Source organism: Carcharhinus amblyrhynchos, chromosome 16 (assembly GCF_965287045.1).
Source record: "Carcharhinus amblyrhynchos chromosome 16, sCarAmb.v2.hapA, whole genome shotgun sequence".
NCBI classification, from domain to species: Eukaryota; Metazoa; Chordata; class Chondrichthyes; order Carcharhiniformes; family Carcharhinidae; genus Carcharhinus; species Carcharhinus amblyrhynchos.
In genome coordinates, this window is record NC_137339.1 from 66,815,724 (window position 1) to 66,833,347 (window position 17,624).

The window sequence follows — 17,624 nt, forward strand, 5'->3', positions numbered from 1 at the left end:
CGGGAGGAAGGCAGGAGTGGGCGGGGGGAAGGGGGGAGGGAGGAGAGGGTGGGGGGAAGGGGGGAGGGAGGAGAGGGTGGGGGGAAGGCAGGAGTGGGCGGGGGGAAGGGGGGAGGGAGGAGAGGGTGGGGGGAAGGGGGGAGGGGGAGAGGGCGGGGGGAAGGGGGGAGGGAGGAGAGGGCGGGGGGAAGGGGGGAGAGGGCGGGAGGAAGGCAGGAGTGGGCGGGGGGAAGGGGGGAGAGGGCGGCGGCGAGGGGGGGGTGGAGAGAGCGACGGGGGAGGGGGAGACGGCGGGGGGAAGGGGGGAGGGGGAGAGGGGAGGGGGAGAGGGCGGGGGTCAGAGGGGGAGGAGGGGGAGGGAAGTGGGGGAGGGGAAGGGGGAGGGAAGTGGGGGAGGGGAAGGGGGAGGGGAAGGGGGAGGGAAGTGGGGGAGGGGAAGGGGGAGGGGAAGGGGGAGGGAAGTGGAGGGGAAGGGGGAAGGGTGGAGAGCGGGGGGAAGGGTGGAGAGCGGGGGGAAGGGTGGAGAGGAAGGGCGGGAGGGGGGAGAAGGGGGGAGGGTAAGGGGAGAAGGGGGAAGGGCGAGGGGGGAGAAGGGGGGAGGGTGAGGGGGGAAGGGGAGAAGGGGGAAGGGCGAGGGGGGAGAAGGGGGGAGGGTGAGGGGGGAAGGGGAGAAGGGGGAAGGGCGAGGGGGGAGAAGGGGGGAGGGTGAGGGGGGAAGGGGAGAAGGGGGAAGGGCGAGGGGGGAAGGGCGAGGGGGGAAGGGGAGAAGGGGGAAGGGCGAGGGGGGAAGGGGAGAAGGGGGAAGGGCGAGGGGGGGAAAGGCGAGGGGGGGTGAAGGGAAGGGCGAGGGGGGGTGAAGGGAAGGGCGAGGGGGGGTGAAGGGAAGGGCGAGGGGGGGAGAAGAGGGGAAGGGCGAGGGGGGAGAAGGGAAGGGGGAGGGGGAAGGGGGGAGGGGAGAAGGGGGGGGAAGGCGAGGGGGCAAGGGCGAGGGGGGGAGGGATAGGGGAGGGGAGGGGGAGGGATAGGGGAGGGGAGGGGGAGGGAGGAGGGGGGAGGGGGAGGGGGAGGAGGAGGGGGGAGAGGGAATGGAGGAGGGGAGGGGGAGGAGGGGAGGGGGGGAAGGAGAGGGAGGGGGAGGGGGGAAGGAGAGGAAGGAGGAGAGGGGAAGGAGAGGGAGAGAGGAGAGGGGAGGGGGAGAGAGGAGAGGGGAGGGGGAGGAGAGGGGAGAGGGAGGAGAGGGGAGGGGGAGGGAGGGAGGGAGGAGAGGTGGGGAGGATGTAGGGGAGGGGAGGGGCGGGGGAGTGGGGGGGTTGGAGGAGGAGGCTGGGGCGGGTGGGGTGAGGGGAGGGGAGAGGATGAAGGAGTAACGGGGATGGGCGGGGGTTGTGGAGCGGACAGGTTGGGGGTGAGGTGGGGGTCAGGGCGATGCAAGTCGGTGGGGGTGAGGGAAGACAAGGGAGGGGTGGGGGTAGGAGGGGAATGTGTGGGTGGGGGGACGGGGGTGGGAGGGGAATGTGTGGGTGGGGGGGTGGGGGTAGGAGGGGAATGTGTGGGTGGGGGGACGGGGGTGGGAGGGGAATGTGTGGGTGGGGGGACGGGGGTAGGAGGGGAATGTGTGGGTGGGGGGGTCGGGGTAGGAGGGGAATGTGTGGGTGGGGGGGTCGGGGTAGGAGGGGAATGTGTGGGTGGGGGGGACGGGGGTAGGAGGGGAATGTGTGGGTGGGGGGGACGGGGGTAGGAGGGGAATGTGTGGGTGGGGGGGACGGGGGTGGGAGGGGAATGTGTGGGTGGGGGGGACGGGGGTGGGAGGGGAATGTGTGGGTGGGGGGACGGGGGTAGGAGGGGAATGTGTGGGTGGGGGGGTCGGGGTAGGAGGGGAATGTGTGGGTGGGGGGGTCGGGGTAGGAGGGGAATGTGTGGGTGGGGGGGACGGGGGTAGGAGGGGAATGTGTGGGTGGGGGGGACGGGGGTGGGAGGGGAATGTGTGGGTGGGGGGGACGGGGGTAGGAGGGGAATGTGTGGGTGGGGGGACGGGGGTAGGAGGGGAATGTGTGGGTGGGGGGGTGGGGGTAGGAGGGGAATGGGGGGGTTGGGGGTAGGAGGGGAATGTGTGGGTTTGGGGGCAGCGCGATGTTGTTGGGATCGGGGTTAAAATGGGAGGGCGGCCGCCGATCCGCTTGGCTGCGGATTTGACTCACCTTTCCCGGGGACGGAGCTCCCCTCCCCCGCTCGGGGGGATAGCAGGCTCTCGATGGAAGGGCTGAAAGGCGGCGGGTTCAGTCCTCGGCCGCTTCCTTTCCCAGCGGCGCCACTTCCGTGTCTGCTGCAGACGCAGAAACGCCCCAAACTGGCGTCTGAACGATTGACACCCGCTTCAGACAGCAAACCCCACCCAGTAACACACACACACACACAAACATCACCACCACAGAGAGAGACATCACCACAGAGAGAGAGAGAGAGACATCCCCACAGAGAGAGAGAGAAACATCACCACAGAGAGAGAGAAACATCACCACAGAGAGAGAGAGAGAGAAACATCACCACAGAGAGAGAGAGAGAAACATCACCACAGAGAGAGAGAGAAACATCACCACAGAGAGAGAGAGAGAGAAACATCACCACAGAGAGAGAGAGAGAAACATCACCACAGAGAGAGAGAGAAACATCACCACAGAGAGAGAGAGAGAGAAACATCACCACACAGAGAGAGAGAGAAACATCACCACAGAGAGAGAGAGAGAGAAACATCACCACAGAGAGAGAGAGAGAAACATCACCACAGAGAGAGAGAGAAACATCACCACAGAGAGAGAGAGAGAGAAACATCACCACACAGAGAGAGAGAGAAACATCACCACAGAGAGAGAGAGAGAAACATCACCACTGAGAGAGCGAGAGAAACATCACCACAGAGAGAGAGAAACATCACCACAGAGAGAGAGAGAGAGAAACATCACCACAGAGAGAGAGAGAGAGAAACATCACCACAGAGAGAGAGAGAGAGAGAAACATCACCACAGAGAGAGAGAGAGAAACATCACCACAGAGAGAGAGAGAGAGAAACATCACCACACAGAGAGAGAGAGAAACATCAGCACAGAGAGAGAGAGAGAAACATCACCACAGAGAGAGAGAGAGAAACATCACCACAGAGAGAGAGAGAGAAACATCACCACAGAGAGAGAGAGAGAAACATCACCACAGAGAGAGAGAGAGAAACATCACCACAGAGAGAGAGAAACATCACCACAGAGAGAGAGAGAGAGAAACATCACCACACAGAGAGAGAGAGAGAAACATCAGCACAGAGAGAGAGAGAGAAACATCACCACAGAGAGAGAGAGAGAAACATCACCACAGAGAGAGAGAGAGAAACATCACCACAGAGAGAGAGAGAAACATCACCACAGAGAGAGAGAGAGAAACATCACCACAGAGAGAGAGAGAGAAACATCACCACAGAGAGAGAGAGAGAAACATCACCACAGAGAGAGAGAGAGAAACATCACCACAGAGAGAGAGAGAGAAACATCACCACAGAGAGAGAGAGAGAAACATCACCACAGAGAGAGAGAGAGAGAAACATCACCACAGAGAGAGAGAGAGAAACATCACCACAGAGAGAGAGAGAAACATCACCACAGAGAGAGAGAGAGAAACATCACCACAGAAAGAGAGAGAGAAACATCACCACAGAGAGAGAGAGAGAAACATCACCACAGAGAGAGAGAGAGAAACATCACCACAGAGAGAGAGAGAGAAACATCACCACAGAGAGAGAGAGAGAAACATCACCACAGAGAGAGAGAGAGAAACATCACCACAGAGAGAGAGAGAAACATCACCACAGAGAGAGAGAGAGAAACATCACCACAGAGAGAGAGAGAGAGAAACATCACCACAGAGAGAGAGAGAGAAACATCACCACACAGAGAGAGAGAGAAACATCACCACACAGAGAGAGAGAGAAACATCACCACAGAGAGAGAGAGAAACATCACCACAGAGAGAGTGAGAGAGAAACATCACCACAGAGAGAGAGAGAGAAACATCACCACAGAGAGAGAGAGAGAAACATCACCACAGAGAGAGAGAGAAACATCACCACAGAGAGAGAGAGAGAGAGAAACATCACCACAGAGAGAGAGAGAGAGAAACATCACCACAGAGAGAGAGAGAAACATCACCACAGAGAGAGAGAGAGAGAGAAACATCACCACAGAGAGAGAGAGAGAAACATCACCACAGAGAGAGAGTGAAACATCACCACAGAGAGAGAGAGAGAAACATCACCACACAGAGAGAGAGAGAAACATCACCACACAGAGAGAGAGAGAAACATCACCACAGAGAGAGAGAGAGAGAGAAACATCACCACAGAGAGAGAGAGAGAGAAACATCACCACAGAGAGAGAGAGAGAAACATCACCACAGAGAGAGAGAGAGAAACATCACCACAGAGAGAGAGAGAGAAACATCACCACAGAGAGAGAGAGAGAAACATCACCACAGAGAGAGAAAGAGAAACATCACCACAGAGAGAGAGAGAGAAACATCACCACAGAGAGAGAAAGAGAAACATCACCACAGAGAGAGAGAGAGAAACATCACCACAGAGAGAGAGAGAGAAACATCACCACACAGAGAGAGAGAGAAACATCACCACAGAGAGAGAGAGAGAAACATCACCACAGAGAGAGAAAGAGAAACATCACCACAGAGAGAGAGAGAGAAACATCACCACAGAGAGAGAAAGAGAAACATCACCACAGAGAGAGAGAGAAACATCACCACAGAGAGAGAGAGAGAAACATCACCACAGAGAGAGAGAGAGAGAAACATCACCACAGAGAGAGAGAGAAACATCACCACACAGAGAGAGAGAGAGAAACATCAGCACAGAGAGAGAGAGAGAAACATCACCACAGAGAGAGAGAGAGAAACATCACCACAGAGAGAGAGAGAGAAACATCACCACAGAGAGAGAAAGAGAAACATCACCACAGAGAGAGAGAGAGAGAGAAACATCACCACAGAGAGAGAGAGAGAGAAACATGACCACAGAGAGAGAGAGAGAAACATCACCACAGAGAGAAAGAGAAACATCACCACAGAGAGAGAGAGAGAAACATCACCACAGAGAGAGAGAGAGAAACATCACCACAGAGAGAGAGAGAGAAACATCACCACAGAGAGAGAGAGAGAGAGAAACATCACCACAGAGAGAGAGAGAGAGAAACATGACCACAGAGAGAGAGAGAAACATCACCACAGAGAGAGAGAGAGAGAGAAACATCACCACAGAGAGAGAGAGAGAGAAACATCACCACAGAGAGAGAGAGAGAAACATCACCACTGAGAGAGAGAAACATCACCACAGAGAGAGAGAGAGAGAAACATGACCACAGAGAGAGAGAGAAACATCACCACAGAGAGAGAGAGAGAGAAACATCACCACAGAGAGAGAGAGAAACATCACCACAGAGAGAGAAAGAGAAACATCACCACAGAGAGAGAGAGAGAAACATCACCACAGAGAGAGAGAGAAACATCACCACAGAGAGGGAGAGAGAGAAACATCACCACAGAGAGAGAGAGAGAGAAACATCACCACAGAGAGAGAGAGAGAGAAACATCACCACAGAGAGAGAGAGAAACATCACCACAGAGAGAGAGAGAGAAACATCACCACAGAGAGTGAGAGAGAAACATCACTACAGAGTGAGAGAGAGAAACATCACCACAGAGAGAGAGAGAGAAACATCACCACAGAGAGAGAGAGAAACATCACCACAGAGTGAGAGAGAGAGAGAAACATCACCACAGAGTGAGAGAGAGAGAGAAACATCACCACAGAGAGAGAGAGAGAAACATCACCACAGAGAGAGAGAGAGAAACATCACCACAGAGAGAGAGAGGGAAACATCACCACAGAGAGAGAGAGACACACATCACCACAGAGAGAGAGAGAGAGAGAGAAACATCACCACAGAGAGAGAGAGAGAAACATCACCACAGAGAGAGAGAGAAACATCACCACAGAGAGAGAGAGAGAAACATCACCACAGAGAGAGAGAGACACACATCACCACAGAGAGAGAGAGAAACATCACCACAGAGAGAGAGAGAGAAACATCACCACAGAGAGAGAGAGAAACATCACCACAGAGAGAGAGAGAGAAACATCACCACAGAGAGAGAGAGAGAAACATCACCACAGAGAGAGAGAGAAACATCACCACAGAGAGAGAGAGAGAAACATCACCACAGAGAGAGAGAGAGAGAAACATCACCACAGAGAGAGAGAGAGAAACATCACCACAGAGAGAGAGAGAGAAACATCACCACAGAGAGAGTGAGAGAGAAACATCACCACAGAGAGAGAGAGAGAAACATCACCACTGAGAGAGAGAAACATCACCACAGAGAGAGAGAGAGAGAAACATCACCACAGAGAGAGAGAGAGAGAAACATCACCACAGAGAGAGTGAGAGAGAAACATCACCACAGAGAGAGAGAGAAACATCACCACAGAGAGAGAGAGAGAAACATCACCACAGAGAGAGAGAGAAACATCACCACAGAGAGAGAGAGAGAAACATCACCACAGAGAGAGAGAGAGACACATTACCACAGAGAGAGAGAGAGAGAAACATCACCACAGAGATAGAGAGAGAAACATCACCACAGAGAGAGAGAGAGAGAGAAACATCACCACAGAGAGAGAGAGAGAAACATCACCACAGAGAGAGAGAGAGAAACATCACCACAGAGAGAGAGAGAAACATCACCACAGAGAGAGAGAGAGAAACATCACCACAGAGAGAGAGAGACACACATCACCACAGAGAGAGAGAGAGAAACATCACCACAGAGAGAGAGAGAGAAACATCACCACAGAGAGAGAGAGAGAAACATCACCACAGAGAGAGAGAGAAAAACATCACCACAGAGAGAGAGAGAAAAACATCACCACAGAGAGAGAGAGAGAGAAACATCACCACAGAGAGAGAGAGAGAAACATCACCACAGAGAGAGAGAGAGAGAGAAACATCACCACAGAGAGAGAGAGAGAAACATCACCACAGAGAGAGTGAGAGAGAAACATCACCACAGAGAGAGAGAGAAACATCACCACAGAGAGAGAGAGAGAAACATCACCACAGAGAGAGAGAGAAACATCACCACAGAGAGAGAGAGAGAAACATCACCACAGAGAGAGAGAGAGAAACATCACCACAGAGAGAGAGAGAGAAACATCACCACAGAGAGAGAGAGAAACATCACCACAGAGAGAGAGAGAGAAACATCACCACAGAGAGAGTGAGAGAGAAACATCACCACAGAGAGAGAGAGAGAGAAACATCACCACAGAGAGAGAGAGAGAAACATCACCACAGAGAGAGAGAGAGAAACATCACCACAGAGAGAGAGAGAGAAACATCACCACAGAGAGAGAGAGAAACATCGCCACAGAGAGAGAGAGAAACATCACCACAGAGAGAGAGAGAGAAACATCACCACAGAGAGAGAGAGAAACATCACCACAGAGAGAGAGAGAGAGAGAAACATCACCACAGAGAGAGAGAGAAACATCACCACAGAGAGAGAGAGAGAGAAACATCACCACTGAGAGAGAGAGAGAAACATCACTACAGAGAGAGAGAGAGAAACATTACCACAGAGAGAGAGAGAGAGAAACATCACCACAGAGAGAGAGAGAGAAACATCACCACAGAGAGAGAGAGAGAAACATCACCACAGAGAGAGAGAGAAACATCACCACAGAGAGAGAGAGAGAGAAACATCACCACAGAGAGAGAGAGAGAGAAACATCACCACAGAGAGAGAGAGAAACATCACCACAGAGAGAGAGAGAGAGAAACATCACCACAGAGAGAGAGAGAGAAACATCACCACAGAGAGAGAGAGAAACATCACCACAGAGAGAGAGAGAGAGAAACATCACCACACAGAGAGAGAGAGAAACATCACCACAGAGAGAGAGAGAGAGAAACATCACCACAGAGAGAGAGAGAGAAACATCACCACAGAGAGAGAGAGAAACATCACCACAGAGAGAGAGAGAGAGAAACATCACCACACAGAGAGAGAGATAGAAACATCACCACAGAGAGAGAGAGAGAGAAACATCACCACAGAGAGAGAGAGAGAAACATCACCACAGAGAGAGAGAGAGAGAAACATCACCACAGAGAGAGAGAGAAACATCACCACAGAGAGAGAGAGAAACATCACCACAGAGAGAGAAACCCAGGGGTGGGGGATACCAGAGAGAAATTAACACCGAGAAACAGAGAAAGAAAGATATTTGTGTGAAACTGGAGAGGGAGAGTTACTGACAGGGTGGAGAGCGCCGTAATCCTGGCTGTGGAAAGAAATATGAAAAAGGCCAGAGCGAGATCAGCCCAGAGAGGGCTTTAAATACGGGAGACGGAGGGAGTAGCACAGGAGAGAGGGTGAGCGTGCTATAAACACAGGAGAGCGAAATAAACAATGAAATGTATAAACACCAGAGATGGAGAGCGATAGCTACAGGGTTCAGGGAATGAAACAGGTTACATAGAGAGGCAGTAGTGGTATTCGGGGAGAGACCCACAAACAGGGGAAAGAGAAAGTTGGGGGGGAGAGGTGTGGAAAGAGAGAGACAGAAACACGGGAGATGAAGAGAGAAAAATCTCGAAGTGAGGAAATGAAACGGAGTCACAGCGTGTGGTGGGCAGACTGAGAGATCGTTCCAGATCGCACTGCTAATGTAGGGCCAGTGCAGACTGGCACTTTGCAGACCCAGCGTTTCAGGTATTACCCTCACTCTGCCAATAAATCATGTCCTTTCCACAACAACCCTCCCCGCACCACCACTACCCGCTCCACACACACACACAACAAAGGCACAAGTCACAAAAATATACAGGTTGACCACTGCTTTAGTATGTTACTTGCAAAAACATGCTTGCAATTGTTACATTGAAATCCAAGCTTACCCCTTATCAGAATGATGATAAAGATGTTCAATGTTGTGTAGAGTGAGTCTTGAAGCTAGCAAACTTGGAACTTTTTTGTTATTTATTCATTTTGAGACGTAGAAATCACCAGCATTTATTGCCTATCCCTAGTTGCCCTTGAGAAGGTAGTGGTGAGCTGCCTTCTTGAATGTGCTGTAGGTTGACCCATAATGTTGTTTGGGCGGGAATTCCAGGATTTCAACCTAGTGACTGCGAAGGAATGGTGATATATTTTCAAGTAAGAAGCCTCACAACACCAGGTTAAAGTCCAACAGGTTTATTTGGTAGCAAAAGCCGCTAGCTTTCAGTGTGCTGCTCCTTTGTAGTCCTTTCAGTACTAAAGGAGCAGCACTCCGAAAGCTAGTGGCTTTTGCTACCAAATAAACTTGTTGGACTTTAACCTGGTGTTGTGAGACTTCTTACTGCATTTACACCAGTCCAACGCCAGCATCTCCACATCATGATATATTTACAAGTCAGGATGGTAGTGGCTTGGAGGGGACCTTGTTGCTGATGGTATTCCCATTTATCTGCTGCCTTTGTCCTTCTAGATGGAAGTGGTGATGGGGTGCAAGGTGCTACCTAAGGATCTTTGGTGAATTGCCGCAGCACATTTTGTAGATAGTATGCATGCTGCTGCTAAGCATCAGTGGTGGAGGAAGTGGATGTGGTACCTATCAAGCAGATGGTGATGAACAATGATATGCAAAAATCAGCCAGTGACATGACTGCAGCACAGAATGAATCAGTCCAGAGCAGGAGCAAATCCTCCAGTTAAGAAGACGCACACACTGCCACCCCATATATTTCACAGCCTCAGTTTCAGTTGTTAACTAGCTTATATCCTTCAAAAAAAAGAAAGTTTTTATGTGAGTGCAGTGTCCAGTGAGTCCAAGTCCAATATCGGTAGCTCTGTCTGGCAGGATTCTGTTCTTTGTTCTGGAAGAGACTATCTAAAGGTTGGTCTTAAAGCAATTTTGTTAGACCCATCAGCATATGGACAGCTGTAGCCATTATGTCAGACCAGCAAAATGTTTAAGTTAATTTATTGTTGTCACAAGTAGGCTTGCGTCTGCAATTAAGTTACTGTGAAAATCCCCTAGTCGCCACACTCGGGCACCTATTCGGGTAAGGAGCAATTTATCATGGTCAATCCACCTAACCTGCACATCTTTGGATTTTGCAAATAACTTTGAACTCTTTTCAACGCATCCACTGAAAACATTAGTGATAGGTATTGTTAAAAATATTTTCAGAATGGTTTCCACATTTGGAAAGGTTGCCTGCAAACCATTAAATACAAGTTTGTACAAGTTAGCTGGTGATCTCGAAGCACAGAGCTCATTATCGATGAAATGAATGAATTATTTCACTTCATCTTTGGAAAGAATTAATGACAAGATTGTGAGGGGCATGGACAGAGTGGATAATCAGAAACTTTTTTCCCAGGGTGGAAGAGTCAATTACTAGGGGCATACTTTTAAGGAGATGTATGAGGCAAGTTTTTTACACAGAGGGTGGTGGGTGCCTGGAACTCACTGCTCAGGGAGGTAATGGAAGTAGATCCGATTGTGACTTTTAAGGGACAACTGGACAAATACATGAATAGAACGGGAATGGACGGATATTGTCCCTGGAAAGTAGGGAGTTTTAGTTCAGCCAAGTAGCATGGTTGGTGCAGGCTTGGAGGGCCGAAGGCCCTGTTCCTGTGCTGTAATTTTCTTTTGTTCTTTGTAATTTCTTCCTGCAATTACTTGTGGCAGTCTCATTCAGACTCATTCAATAAAATTGTATCGATATTTTTCAGCAATTTGTTGATGACATGAATTTTTTGAAGTAAATGGTTCCGCACAATAGTAAAAACAGCAATATGGAACTTTTCGAACTTCTTTGCTGAGGATTTTCCTTTAGCTTTCACATGTTTTTTTTTATTTGACACAGCTATGTCTGACAAGTATTCCTTTCCATCAACAATTTCAGCTTCAAAGCCAAAACAGAATCTGCACAAGCGGACTATCTGGTGTCACAATTTCTTCAGACCATCATCTGCTTTCCTTCTGCCTGCTCCAAACGTGCTTGCAATGTACTCCACCAATGCATAAAAGTGAAAAAAAGACAAAAGCTTTGAACAAAGTCAAAGAAGATACAGCTACCTCACAGGATTCAGTTGCAACATTGCATATTAAATTCAAATGGTAACTGGAACATGAGATAAATAATGCAGAGGAGCTTGCATTATTCAGCCTTGCTTGTACACCTGAATATTTTCCTGTCACATTTGTGGCACTATTGAAGCTACGAGCGCTGGAGGACATTACAGTGATGGGGAGGGGTGTATGGGGTCACAGATATAGGGAGGGTTATAGGGGCTGCACAGATAGAAAAGACTGTAGGAGCTGGAGATGGTTTCAGAGTTAGGCAAATTACAGGGGATGAGAATTGTAGAGAGGTGGAGTGGGTTGTCGGAACTGAAGGAGTTTACAGAGATGGGGGCTTAGCAGCTGGAGGAGGTTACAGAGATGAGGAGGATGGTAAGGACTGGAGATGGTTACACAGAGATAGGCAGGGTTGTAGGGGCCAGAGGAGGTTACAGAGATAGGAAGGTTTGTAGGGACTGGAGGAGGGTATAGAGATAGGGAGGGTTGTTTGGTGTGGACGAGACTTCAGGGATAGGGATGGTTGCAGGGGTTGTCACAGTGTGTCATTCTGAGTACAGTGTGTCCTTATGAGCCTTTTTCCTCAGTAATTGTTTTACTGGCATCTGTTGAAGGGCCCCAGCATGAGTGGGCATTGGTGGGCTTTTCAGTCTGCATGTAAGCAAGAACTGTTTTAATTGTGCTGCTGCTTTTATAGTTATCACTGTTACTAATGTTCTGACTGGAACATGAGATAAATAATGCACAGGGGCTTACATTGTTCAATCTTGCTTGTAACCTTGAATATTTCCCTGTCAAAGTTGTGGCATTATTGAAGCTATAATGTTGAGGGGTTGGAGATGGTTACAGAGATAGGGTAAGCTGCAGAGGTCAGAGTCACTGTTATTGTTAAACTTCAATCTTTATTTCTAGCAATACACTCTTTCCTTTGTACAACGCATTTCACTACATTATTTGTGGTCTCAAGTCACCACATCCTTTTTGGTGATGAGAGGAAAACAGCAAGAAAAGCAAACAAATCTTTCCAGTGTTCAGCTTGGCAACATGATGGTGCGGTAGCGAGGTGACTTCTTGCAAGCTGGGCCAGCATACCTTATAATTCTATCTTTTACTCTTATTCTGTGCTTCTAAAACTTCAGTCTAACTCTTCTAAACTATACCTTAGCCACGACTGTAACACTACACTTTGCACTCTCCCCTTTCCTTCTCTATGAATGGTACGCTTTGTTTGTATGGTGCGCAAGAAACAATACTTTTCATTGTATGTTAGTACATGTGACAATAATAAATCAGATCAAATCAATTCAAAGGTTCACATGTAGAAACTGGCACTGTATCATTGAGCAGCTGCTGAGAAGTGGGGAGGCAGGATGGGTAGAAACAGGAAGAGGAAGCATTGTTGCTAAATCTCTGTCTGCCATTGGGAAGTTTAGGATTCGAACCTGGGGTGAGCAACCCCCTACCCAGCAGGATGATGGTGGGAGTAGGGCAGGGATGGTGCGGTCAACCCCGTCATACACTGTGTACAGGTCTAGGACGGACCGTTTCCCTTTGTTCTGATTACATTGGAGGTCAACTGTGGCTTCGAAGAGAGCTGTTCTGGTGTAACAATCATGAAAACCTGATTGAAGAGGTTTGAGCATGGGAATTCTGGAGTGGGGAGAGGAAATGGACACAGATTAGGGAGCTAGCAGCACATTCCAGGACACTGATTTGATTTATTATTGTTACATGTATTAACATATAGTGAAAAGTATTGTTTCTTGCATGCTATACAGACAAAACATACCGTTCATAGAGAAGGAAACAGAGAGTGCAGAACGTGGGTGTTACAGTCTAAAACTAGGGTATAGAGAAAGATCAACTTAATGCAAGGTAAGTCCATTCAAAAGTTTGACAGCAGCAGGAGAAGGATGATTGGACATGAAGCATTAAGGGTTATTTGTCTTATCGGAAGAGGAGCTGACAACTGCAGATCTGAAGGAGAAATGGACAGACCCTGAGGATAATGTAGTGATCATCATATCAGCTAATGTGAGTGTGGAAGGGTTTAGAGGGCACTTGTCCACAACTGGCAGGACAAAGGCTGGCAAACTTCCTTGACTTATTTCCCATCTCTCCACCCAGTTGGGCTAGTCCAGACCCATCTAATGCAGAGCAAGAGAGTCTTCAGAGACCCTGGCTGGGGGCAAAGCAAAGGGAGACAAACTGGACAGGGTATTCAACAATTTTTTAAAAAGTTGGAAAACAATCCCACAATGCCAAAATGTTGTTTGTCTAAGAGGAATTCTTTAAATGAACTGACAAGAGGAGATGTGAACCCAAAACTGTGTCTGCTCTTTCCCCTTCTGTCTAGCAGGAGGTGTTGAGATTCTACACCCACCCCCTCAAGCCCTCTTCACATTTGTATCCTGTCCTCCAATGGTCTTCTCTTGACTTTCACCCTTTGCTCATGCACTCCTGCTGCCCGTTCATCCCCAGTCCCACAGCTGGCTGCTCCTGCTGATTGGCCCCAGCTCCTTGGCATGTCTGCCTCTTCCTGTTAATTTGCTTCAGGTCCACCAACTGCCTGTTCTTTAGCATGTAGAGCTCCTCCTGCTTCTTCAAAACTGGTCCTCCAGTGGTAACCTCTTAATCTCCCCCAGGATGTTCTTTGGCATCGACAGTACAGCATTCCATCACCAGGGAGCAGTGTTGATCAGTAATACTGCATTCACACGCCAGGGGGTAGTGCTGGGCTGTGATACCACATTCGCTTACCAGGAGGCAGTGTGGGGCTTGAGACCACATTTGCTCACCAGGAGGCGGTGTAGGGTTGTGACACTACATTTGCAGACCAGGAGATGGTGTGGGGCTGTGAGACCACATTCTTTCACCAGGAGGCGGTTTGGGGCTGTGAGACCACATTCATCCACCAGGAGGCGGTATGGGGCTGTGAGACTACATTCTCTCACCAAGAGACGGTATGGGGCTGCAATACCACATTCTCTCACCAGGAGGCGGTATGGGGCTGTGAGACCACATTTTCTCACTAGGAAGCAGTATGGGGCTGTGAGACCACATTCTCTCACCAGGAGGCGGTATAGGGCTGTGAGACCACATTCTCTCACCAGAAAGCGGTGAGGAGCTGTGATACCACATTCATCCACGAGGAGGCTGTATGGGGCTGCAAAGCACATTCTCTCGCCAGGAGGCAGTATGGGGTTGTGAGACCACATTCTCTCACCAGGAGGCGGTGTGGGGCTGTGAGACCACATTCTTGCACCAGAAAGCGGTGAGGAGCTGTGATACCACATTCATCCACTAGGAGGCGGTGTGGGGCTGCAATACCACATTCATCCACCAGGAGGCGAAATGGGGCTGTGAGACCCCATTCTCGCACCAGGAAGTGGGAATATTCCAAGATTCTGCTCCCGTTGCATTTGAGGAAGAGAGTTCCGGAAACTCACCGCCCTCTGAGAGAAAAAGTCCCCAGCTTAAATGGGCAATCCCCTTTTTTTAAACAATGCCTCCTAGTTCTAGATTCTCCCACAAGAAGAAACGTCCTCCCTGTCACTACCCATCAGGATTGTAGAGGTTTCGAACAAGGGATGACACGGGACAGTGTGTCACCCACTGGATAACACTGGGAAGAATTGTGTGTCACCCACTGGATAACACTGGGAAGAATTGTGTGTCACCCACTGGATAACACTGGGAAGAATTGTGTGTGACACACTGGATAACACGGGACAGAGTGTCACCCACTGGATAAAACTGGGAAGAATTGTGTGTCACACACTGGCTAACATGGGACAGAGTGTCACACACTGGGGAGAAGTGTGTGTCACACGCTGGATAACACTGGACAGTGTGTCACACACTGGATAACAGGGGACAGTGTGTCACACACTGGATAACACGGGAAATGTGCCACACGCTGGATAACACTGGGGAGAAGTGTGTATCGCACACTGGATAACACGGGACAGTGTGTCACACACTGGGGAGAAATGTGTGTCACACACTGGACAACACAGGACAGTGTATCACACACTGGATAACACTGGGAAGAAGTGTTTTCCACACACTGGACAACAGGGGACTGTGTGTCACACATTGGATAACATGGAACAATGTGTCACACACTGGATAACACTGGGGAGAAGTGTATGTCACACACTGGATAACACTGGGGAGAAGTGTGTGTCACACACTGGGGAGAAGTGAGTGTCAAACACTGGATAACACTGGGGAGAAGTGTGTGTCAAACACCAGTTAACACTGGGGAGAAGTGAGTGTCACACACTGGATAACACTGGGGAGAAGTGTGTGCCACACACTGGACAACATGGGACAGTGTGTCACACGCTGGATAACACAGGACAGTGTGTCACACGCTGGATAACACGAGACAGTGTGTCACACGCTGGATAACACAGGACAGTGTGTCACACGCTGGATAACACAGGACAGTGTGTCACACGCTGGATAACACAGGACAGTGTGTCACACGCTGGATAACACAGGACAGTGTGTCACACGCTGGATAACACAGGACAGTGTGTCACACGCTGGATAACACAGGACGGTGTGTCACACGCTGGATAACACAGGACGGTGTGTCACACGCTGGATAACACGGGACAGTGTGTCACACACTGAATAACACGGGACAGTGTGTCACACACTGGATAACACGGGACATGTGTCACACGCTGGATAACACGGGACAGTGTGTCACACGCTGGATAACACAGGAAGAGTGTCACACACTGGATAAAAATTCACAAACATTATTTTGTAAATTGAATTTGTATCTTTATATGCCCTGTTTGTGAACAGAACTCCCACTCACTTGACGAAGGAGCAGAGCACTGAAAGCTAGTGGCTTTTGCAACCAAAAAGCCTTAGCCTGAACTGTTTATTTTTCTGTAACTGGGTCAGTTAACTGTTTATAATTCTGAAAACATCCAACTGGACAGTTCATTACGCCTTGGCACAGAGTCTGTCTTTGAACAGAGTGCTGGGAATTGGGTGAAATGGGGAAGCAGGAGTTCCTTCCTGGTTGTTCTTTCTGTCTCTTTGCCCTGTGGGGATTGATTCTTGCCCCAGTCCCACAGGATTTGCTGAGTATCTGGTAAGTGATTGAAGTGAATTCTGTTCCTAAGATAAACTGTTGGTAACATTAATAAAATAGGTTTAATAAAGGGGATGAAATTGAATAAATTGATGATGAACAATATTATAATGGCCGAACGTAAATGTTTATTGTGGAAAGATGACGCACAGGAGCTGCTTCTGAGAGAAAGGACTTTATTCAGCAAAAATGCAGGGAGAACAATCCTTTTCCTCCCCATTCCCCCACTCTTCCCCTGCTCTCCCCCCGGCTCTCCCCCCGGCTTTTCCCCCACTCTCCCCTCCCCCACTCTCCTCTTTCTCCCCCCACTCCCCCACTGCTGTTCCCCCCCCACTCTTGCCGCTTTCCCCACTCTCCCCCCTCCGCTCTCACAGCTTTCCCCACTCTCTCCCCACTCTCCCCTCACTCTCCCTTCTCCCACTCTCCCCGCCCCACTCTCCTCCCAATCTCCCCTCCCCCAACTCTCCTCCCACTCTCCCCTCCCTCCACTCTCTCCTCCCCCACTCTCCCCTCCCCCACTCTCCCCTCCCCCACTCTCCTCCCACTCTCCCCTCCCCCACTCTCCCCTCCCTCCACTCTCCCCTCCCCCACTCTCCCCTCCCCCACTCTCCTCCCACTCTCCCCTCCCCCACTCTCCCCTCCCTCCACTCTCCCCTCACTCTCCCCTCCCCCACTCTCCCCTCACCCTCCCCTCATTCTCCCTTCACACACCCCCTCCATTCATGAGCCCGTCCCTTCTCTCCTTCACTCTCCCCACCGCCCATTCACTCTCCCCACCGCGCGTCCTCATAATCCCCTCACTCCTCACCACTCGTTCCCTCTTACTCCACACCCTCAACTCTCACTCGCCTCCCTCATCCCCTTCCATTCCCTTCCTCACCCCATTTCCACTGACCCCCCATCTCCTCTCCCTCCCCATATCTTCATTTCTCATCTCTTCCCTCCCTCCCCTCTCCCTGCCCCCTCTTCCTCATCCTCCCTTATCCTCCCCTCACTCTCTCCCTCCCTCTGCCTCTCAAACCTTCCCTCTCTCCCGCCTCCTCTCCCTGCCTCTCCCTCTCTCCCTTCCCCCTTTCCCCTGCCTGTCCCCTCCCCCTCCCTCCCTCTCTCCCTCTCCTCCTCTCTCATCCCCTCCCTCCACTCCCACCCTCCCTCTTTCTCCCCTCCTCCTCACTCCCCTCCTTCTCTCTCCCCCACCCACTACCCCCTCCCTCCCTCTCCCCCTCTCTCCCCATCCCTTTTCTTCCCCTCCTATCCCTTCCCCCCTCTCTCCCCCTCTTCCCTCCCTCCCTCTCCCCCTTAACACCTTCCCTCCCCTCC